At 44.1% G+C, this 9,194-nt stretch overlaps 1 pseudogene; it reads right to left on the reverse strand.

Moving 5' to 3' along the window:
• Positions 1-1,029: 1,029 nt before the first annotated feature.
• Positions 1,030-1,544, reverse strand: LOC143390082 (ankyrin repeat domain-containing protein 50 pseudogene; annotated as a pseudogene).
• Between the last annotated feature and the right edge of the window lie 7,650 nt (positions 1,545-9,194).

Raw genomic sequence — 9,194 nt, forward strand, 5'->3', positions numbered from 1 at the left:
AGATTATCAATATACCTTCAAACTTTATAAATTTCATAACACTAGATTTTAGGAGGCCATAAAAACAAGCATCCTTTTCAGAGCTACTCAAAACTCTTCCAAGTCCTCCTGGAGACACACTCATACAAACCTCCAGTGCACAGTGCTCCATAATCCTTGGGGCACAAACTTTTACCTGATAAATCCTAGTTAATATGGGAAGAAAAAGGTGTGTGACAAAATGAGTCATTCAAGTAGAAGGGAGGCAAGAGCCAGCACACAATGACCAATTGCTACTTTCACAATGACCAAGGAAGTGACAGGCAAAAATTATATTTTCAAGAAATTATGTTTTCTTGAGCAAATTTTGAATCTGCAGCCACTTCAAAAAGCAACTTGCTTAGATCAGTCCACTCACCATGAACAAATGCTTAACTAAAACTGTGGGGGGAGGGGGGAATGTTCTCTGCACCACTCACTAAAAGCACTAAAATAATCCCAAATTTTCACTATGTTATAAATATCACATAAACTTATAATTCAACTTTTCAATAAGTTAATACGGGAATAATCCCAAAAACACATTAGCAAATTTTCTTCAGATTCTCAATGCCTATGACACCTTTTAAGGAGAAATTTTCATGTAAAAAATAATATGCTATAAGCAAAAAGTTAATGGCTTCTACATTGAGAGTTCTCCTACTTCAGCTCATAGTATAGATAGTTCATCCTCCCTGAAAATGAGGCCTGGTTTCCAGGCAGCTAACTGTTCTTCTTTATCGTAAGAAAAGACTCCCCTGACCACTGACAGTTACCGTTAGAAATGGAACATTCTGTTGTTAAACAAGAACAGTTAAGACTTATTTTTAATCTATATATTGTGCAATACAAAGTTCTGTTTCTTCCCATACTAAAATAAACAGTTGTACTCAAAACCACTGATTAAGCCCAACTGCACAGCACTAGTAAAAGTACCTCAAAAAAAAAAAAAAAAAACCTAGCTAAAAGTCTCTAATTGTTGCACAGAAAACCAAACAGCATTCTTTGCTGTTACCTTTTGAATGCTTCTGCTGGGTTCCTCTCACATTCCCCAGGCTGTAAGAGGCTTTGAACGGCTGGGTCTCGCATCTTGTCCTCATATCCTTGGAGTAGTCCACTGTGGCATATTTGGGCAACCAGACTTCTAACGAACCCTCCAACATACAAAGTATCAGAGTCCTGGGCTTTGCAGAAATGAAAGGCCAAAGCCTGGCAAGGTAAATCTCTCTGCAAGCTTGTAGGTGAACTTGGCCATAAGAGTTTAGTACACAGGGCTGTCTTGCCACTACCAGGCCCTCCTACCAACAACACACCCCAGGCAGCTGCCTTTCCTGAGACAGCACCAGCATTATTCCCAGAATTCATCACAAGGGACGGTGTGTTGACAGCACTACTGTAGCAGCTTCTTTTCTCCTGGAGGCAATGCTGAACCTTGTGGAAAACCCACTCCCTACAGTAAAACTGCTTCCCTTGCAGTAAACTCGTCTAGGCATTTTGCAGACCTTTTCTTCCCAAGGATTAGTCATAATAGGTTTTCTATCTTCAACACTGGCTAGGAGCTAGGTACACCAATATAGTCTTTATATCCATTTGGAAATAACTTGCATTTGAATGACAAAAGTAACCAGTTACAGAAAAATTCAACAGTCACAATTTATCAATACAATGTGCATGACTGTATTTGCTTCCATATTCTTGATTAGCAGAGAATATATTCATTGTTGAACAGATGCAAAAACAACTGGTTCCAAAGCTTGCCAATAGTTTTTGTATATCTTGATGGGTCATATAGCTCCATCCTTATGTCTGGAGTTTATGTGACTGTGGAGATTTGAAGCATACACATGAAATAATAAATCAGGAAAACTCAAAAAGAGAAAATTCAGTCTTTCAATATATAACAAATGCTTCTTCAAACTCCAGTGTTAATTGTGTGTATGAAAATTAGATGTAGAAAAGTTGTCCATTATCTTAAATGCCATCAAAGAGATAGCATTTATATAGTACATAGGTAGCTCTATGTTTCTTGTTGAAGGATGACCACTCCAAGTACTAGTTCTTGCCAGGTTTAGGCATCTGGGCAACTGCAAGGGAACTGATTCAGATTATCCCTTATGTGGCAGAAATGACAAACCACTGTTTACACTTTCTTAATTCAAAGCATTCATAAAATGCATTTCTCAAGACAGCAGATTCTTACTAAATGGGTTCCTGGGTCTTAAGATGTCCAGGTAATCCACAATTTCCATAAGTAACTAAAACGAAATAAATAAAAATATCTTAGTCCAAAATACCATATATTAAAAGATTATCTACAGTTCACCCATTAATCTCAAAAATCTATACACCTCATCTCTGGCACTTTCAAGAAGTTAGGACACTTAACCCTCAAAGATATTCGTTCCATTTCCCTTTTGCATTATTTTCTTCTATGGTTGTAATTCCCAAGCAGCCAGATATTAATAATTTAATATCGATTTTTGAAACCTTTTCACCCTAGAAAGGGAGAAAAAGAGACCTGATAAACATGGAGTGACACTCTTCATTTTGGCCCAAAGGCTCTGAGGTGGAACAGCGCTCCAAGGAAGCGCTCTCAGCCCGCCGGGCACAGCAGTCAGAGGCTGTCTACTGAACTCGCCACACTTCTTTGTTGGTAGTTTGCAAAATCTAGGAGAAGAACCCCAGGGTTGCGGCTGGATGGGAACTGGTTAACAGAAAAGGGAAGGCGAGGATCCCTTCCACAAATGATAAATCAAACACACTACAGTGTGACTCCTTCCCCCGCTGCACCAAGGGCGACACGCAGGATGGGGTCGGTTCGCAGCCGCGAACTCCTCCGGAGCACGGGCGCGGGGCAGAGGTGCTGGCAGGGCAGCCTGAGTCCAGCTGGGCCTGCAGACAAAAGGGTCAGAGTCCGGTGCCCGGGTCGCCGAGGCTGGCCGCCCAGCAGAGGCCGTGCCCCGCACCGTGGTCCCCCGCCCCACACGCCCGCCGCCGCCTGCCCCGCCCCGCCCCTAGGGTGTGTCCGCGGGAGAGTGCGGGGTCCTCGGAGCCCCCGTGAGGGCCGCGGCCAATGTCCAGCACGGCGCCCCCAACCCTCCAGGCCCGCGGAGCGGGGCGCACCTGAGCGGGGATGGCCCCGAGGGGAAGCGGGTCTCCGCCAGCCCCGTTGCAGCCACGCGCTGCCGACCGAGGGAAAGCCTCGATCCCCCCGCCGCTGCCCCTGGGCACCGCGGCCATGCCACCGCGGCCCCTTGGTACCTGGGCCCTGCCACCGCCGCCGCCTCAGGCACTGGCTGCGGGAGATTCTGCCGATTGCAGCGCTTCCGGATCCGGCTGCAGCCACCTCCTCTGCTGGCCTGGGGTGCGTTCCCAGCTGCAGATCCGCCTCTTGGCTCCCGGCCAGCTCCAGCTGCCCCAGCAGCCCGGGCCTTGCAGCTCCCCACCCCTACAGGCCAGCGTCCGCCACCGCTGCCATCAGGGCATTGACTGTCTGGGGCAGCCTGGACCTGCCGGCTCCGCCCCGCCGCTGAAGCTCCGCCCCAGGCCCCGCCCGCCCTCGAGGCCCCGCCTTAGCCGTCCAACCTGCCTCTCCCGCCCGACCGCCTCCACCCGCCCGACCAGGCCATGCCCCTGGCTTTGGCCCTTCTTCACTCGCTGGCGGGCGCCCTGCCCCGTGACCCTCCTAGCTTCGCTCTACCGGGCAGGTCTGGTTGGGCTGCACAGGCCCCGCCTTCGCCGTCTAACCTGCCTCACCCGCCCGACCAGGCCACGCCCCTGGCGTCGGCCCTTCTTCACTCGCTGGCGAGCGCCCCGCCCCCGTGGCCCTGCTAGCTTCCCTTGCCCTGGCAGTTCCCTTGGGCTGCTCAGGCCCCGCCCCTAAGGCCTTTCCCCGCTTCCCTGGCGGCCAGTGCCCGGGCATCCATAACAGCTTGGGACCCGCTGCCGCTCTTCGGGGGCGCCTTTCGGGGCGGGCGTCAGGTCTCCGCCTTTCTACGGGGGCGGGGGCCGGAGGACAGGGCGGTGGTGCGTTCTCGCCACCTGAGCGCTTGGTAGTCGCAGCCTCCCTCGGCCATGAGCCTGCCTTTGTCCTGCGGGCAGCCTCCCTCCCTCGCTGGGCGCCTCCGAGGCCACTGGGTTGGCAGCCCCGCGCAGGCCTGGTCGCCGTTCTCTCCACTGAATTGCGGGGATGCTTTCCCAGACCAGAACTCCATGAGGGATGGGCAGAGTGGGGGACGTTGCAGGGCCGCCGCAGCCCGCCCATTCAGGACGCTCCGCTGTAGCGCCGCCGGCCACCTCGCTGTGTGCAGGGCGCCCGCTGTTGGCTCGCCCTGCGCCCTCCCGAGGTCTAGATCCCGGGTTTCTCCTGGGAAAATAGGTGTGTGTCAACCGACGGAGTGGGAAACCTAGTGCATTTATTATTTTGGTTGTTTTGGCTAAAATGCAAAGTTCTCCTCTTTTCTGGTATGTTTCCCAAAATGCCAAGCCAATCTCCCTGGTTTTAGGAATTTCAAAGTACAATACGTAAGTAGAAACTCAACCAAATAGACCTGCTTGTGCTTACTCTCCCATATTGCTTATTTATGACATAAGGCTTAATGTTTAGCTTTGACTTATGTACCCTTAATTTGGTGGATCTTTTTCCAGAACACAACCAAAATGACAGTAAAGTTCAGTTTTTCCATAATTAGATGAAAGTTGATTTTATGAAACTATGAATTATGATTTAAACAGCTTATTTGTTTTAATAGTTTTACTGGCACATTATAGTTGTACATAATGGGGGATTTGTTGTAACATATTCATACATGAACACAATGTAACAATTTGGCCAGTAGCATTAACCAGTATTTGTCTTTTTTATCGCTTGCTCCCTCCCCCTGATCCCTCTCCTCAACTGATATCTTATCTCGATTTATAGATTTACATGAGATTCCCCCCAACACACCTTTATTTTTCTTTTTCCTCTCTAGCTTTCACATATCTGAGAAAACATACCACCTTTGACCTTCTGAGTTTGGCTTATTTCACTTAACCTAAGTTCTCAAGTTCTATTCATTTTCTTATGCATACCACAATTTCATTTTTCTTCCTGGCTTAATAAAACTCCTTTGTGTATACATACCACATTTTCTTTATCCATTCATTCACTGATGGATGCCTTGGCTGGTTCCATTGTTTGGCAATTGTGAATTTAGCAGTTATAAAATGGGTATTTATCTGTAGCTGTAGTATGACTAATTCTTAAGGATAAATACTATGCAGTGGTTTAGCTGGGTCATATGGTGGTTCCATGCCAAGTCTTTTGAGGAACCTTCATACTAATTTTCCATATTGGTTGTACTAATTTACAAGCCCATCAACAGTATAAAAGTGTTCATTTTTCTCCACATCTTGTCCACCATTTATTATTGTTTTTATTCTTAATGGCTGATGTTCTAACTGGAGTAAAGTGAAATTTCAATGTAGTTTTGCTTGCTTAAGCAGTTTTTAAAAATATATTATTTGTTCTAATTAGTTATATCTGATAGCAGGATGCATTTTGGCATCTCATAGGTAAATGGAGCAGTTTTGATCATGACTTAGTTTACCATGCAACACTGATTGACTCTAGTTTCACAGTTGTCATTTTATGTTTACTGAAAATTTTAAATGAGAAAAATGTATATCACATTTCATTTCCATTAAGCCACTTGCTAGTGTGATAATTAAAATAGTTTCTACCTAACAGGGAAATTCCAGAAACTTGGTTTGGTGCCCCTTTCTAATGATAACTATCACCCTGCATGGAATACAATTTATAGTAACATCAGCTACATCTAAGCAGTTAATAATCTTCAGCCCATCTAGAATTTTATTTTTTTTACTTTTAATAAATTTTATTTCAGGGCTGGGGTTGTGGCTCAATAGTAGAGCACTCACCTCGAATGTGTGAAGCCCTGGGTCCCATCCTCAGCACCACATAAAAATAAAGGCATTGTGTTGTGTCCATCTACACCTAAAAAATAAATATTTTTTTAAAAAATAAATAAAATTTATTTCATATACAAATAAAGTTTATTTCATTTTTTATTGCTTTTTGCTTTCCTCAATAGAAAAGTTTTAATAATAACAATTTTATAATACTTCTTTTTGTTAATTACCTGTATGCTAAAAATAGCATGAGCAGAGTTCTTAGTCCTGCTACTATTCACATTGTTTAATCAGTTTCTTAGCCATCATTTTCTCCAAAAGTAGGTACTGGCATTTTCTGAAAAATGCCTTTTTTTTTCCATATGGCTTTCCTTATTTTTCTTTATAAGATTTCCTAAAATTATCTTCACAACTGCATAAAATTGAAGTTATTGACACCTTCAATTACTGCTTCTCTATAGAATCTTAAATCAAAAATTTTCTCTGTTTGTAGGACGGCATCTACTACGTTCAAGCAAACTCTGCTTAATGTATTCTCAATTCTGGTTTCTTCAAATGTTCAGCTTAAATCTTTCCCTAGAAATTGTCTTTTTAAAATCCACTTAGAGCTACACACATCAACATATATTTTTACAAGAGGAAGCTCAACATATATTTTAAGTTTGTTGCTTTGATGATCTTAAGCAAATTTGTAGACTGCACAGATTGACATCTCAATTTTAGCACATTTGTGTACAAAATATAGTTTGTTGTTGTTGTTGTGGTACTAGGGATGGAAGCTGTGGCCTCCTGTGTACTAGCACTCATCCTACCACTAAGCCACATCCCCAGCCCCAAATATAGTTTTATCCAATTAGAAGCTCCATCAAAAGATTCTCCCCACAAGTTCAAGTATCCCAAAGCACAATTAAACATTTCAAAATTAGTTTTTTTATAAAGTTTATGCTCTTTTCATAGAGTACATTGATTTTCTTTTTGGTCATTATAAGACTTTAAAGCTGCTGAAGGTGAATAATCTGATTTTAGAGTGCCAATAATTTTGAATGAAATGCATGAAAATGTAGAGGTTTTATGTCAGTCCTCCGGTTTAACTAGTAGGTCCATAGGTTTATTCACAACAGAGTGCTTTAAGGAGCTTTCCCAGCAGGCTTTCCAACTGGGCCACAGTGTACAAAAGCATTCAGCATACTTGCTTTCTCCTCCGCTGTAGGCAAAACCATCTCTATTTCACATGTTCCAGACAAACCTCATGAGATTTTCCACATGTACCAGTGGGTCTGAGAAGTAGCAGCCCGGTAGGGCTCTTGTGTGTGGAAAGTGGCAGCAGCAGGCCACAGCATTCTAGGCACAAGGCTGACACACAGAGTCACAGCAGCGTCAGAGGCCTCCCAAGCTTCTCTGATTATGACCAGGCCCAGGACTGCTTGGAGGTGCACATGTACCACCTCTCATATCAAGTCATATTTAAGTCATATTTACTTACTTCTTTTCAGATAGCACCCTGTACAGTATTCTAGTCACTTTGAATCTGGAAAGGTTCAGGAAAAAAGTTATCACCGGCCATCTTTCATATTTCCCCACAAATTTAAATTCTGTCCTCTCACACACTATTAAACATGGCAAACGCTGGAACTAAGACAATGAAGGTCTATCAAACTCATCCCAAATGATTTTAATGCTAATATTAATAAGGCCTTATCTACACAAACACGTGCATTTGAAAGAAAATTGACCACAACACTCGGAGCAACCAAAAGATCTTTATTGCAGCAGTGCAACAAAGAGAAAGAAAAGAAGGAAAGAGAGAGAAAGAAGGGAAGAGATGAACAGGGAGGAGAGCAAGAGCGAGAGAGAGAGACAGAGAGCACGTGCAAGAAAGAGAGAGAGAGCAAGAGAAAGAGGTGCCTGGCAGGAGGGAGTTTTTATAGCCCAAATCTAATGGGGCCTCTGGGTCTGCAAGCTGCCTTGTTGGCCCAAGGGGTGTTAAGTGCTCAGCCTTGAGCGGGACTTGACACAAACAGGTGATAAAGGACCAGATAGAGGGGGGTTTGAGTGCCTGGGCTATCTTGCAGCCAACATCTGTTCAGCCTGCCCTGCAGACAACACAGTTCAGCCTGCTCTGCACCCAACAGTTAGTTATGTTGATTGGTCTTGAGGGAGACCTAGACCATGCAAAAGATTTGATTGGCATGATAAGTGTATTGATAGGGATAGCCAGCTGTGTTGCTCTCTTAAATACTCTTTTAAAACAAACCTTATTTAAATTTCACATTTAAAAAAATTAGGTGCCAGCTTTATTCAGTGCTATTCTTGAAAGCATGTCTTAAAATAGTCTTTACTTATAAAATGTGAAAGAAAAAAGCCTCTCCTTCAAAAATTAAAAGAACGCCAAAATATGATTCATTTTGCAGAATTACCAGCTAAGCAAGATGAAGACTTGCTAGCTATGATTATCAAGTAGCTGATTACAATGCTTTACCATCAACCAAAGGTCTACCCCGCCCCCTTTCAGAAGCAGTGCAGAGTGGCCCCAAAAGGTCATCCCAGGGACAGGGAGAGGTCCAGCCAGCCCACATCCCAGGGGGCAGTGGGTCCTGGGATGATTCCAGCCTCCACCACCATGAGCAACAACTTTATGAAGAACCCCAAGAGAGATCAGAGAAAAAATTGTCCAGCTGAGCCCCGGGAACCCCAGAAATATAGGGGCTGACAAGGCCAGTGGTGTTTTGAGGTTCTGGGGCGGGGCTTGTGAAATAGTAGTAAGTAATTTAAACACTGTCAGATGGAAACAATAAACAGCTTCACGGTCCATACATAGGCTGAGCATCCTGAATCCAGAAATCTGAAATCCAAAATGTTCCACATATGAAATTTTTTAGTGTTCCCATGACACTACAACTGTAAACTTCCATGCCCAGCCTCACAAAATGGTCACACAAGAGTCCCACTGCATTTATTGTTGCAATCTCAAAAAATAATAAAACATTTATTTCCAACCAAATTAGGTACATTAAAAGCCTAGAGTAAATGGAAAGGGAGGGAATCAAGTTTATGCTTAGAGACCTACAATCTAAAATAAAGAAGGAAGCCAGGGACAGGAAACACACCTGTAATCCCAGTGGCTCAGGAGGCTTGAGGCAGGAGGATTGTAAGTTCAAAGCCAGCCTCAACAACTTAGTGAGGCTCTAAGAAACTCAGTGAGATCCCCAGTACCATGAAAGAAAGAAAGAAAGAAAGAAAGAAAGAAAGAAAGAAAGAAAGAA

This window comes from Callospermophilus lateralis, unplaced genomic scaffold (assembly GCF_048772815.1).
Source record: "Callospermophilus lateralis isolate mCalLat2 unplaced genomic scaffold, mCalLat2.hap1 Scaffold_309, whole genome shotgun sequence".
Taxonomy (NCBI): domain Eukaryota; kingdom Metazoa; phylum Chordata; class Mammalia; order Rodentia; family Sciuridae; genus Callospermophilus; species Callospermophilus lateralis.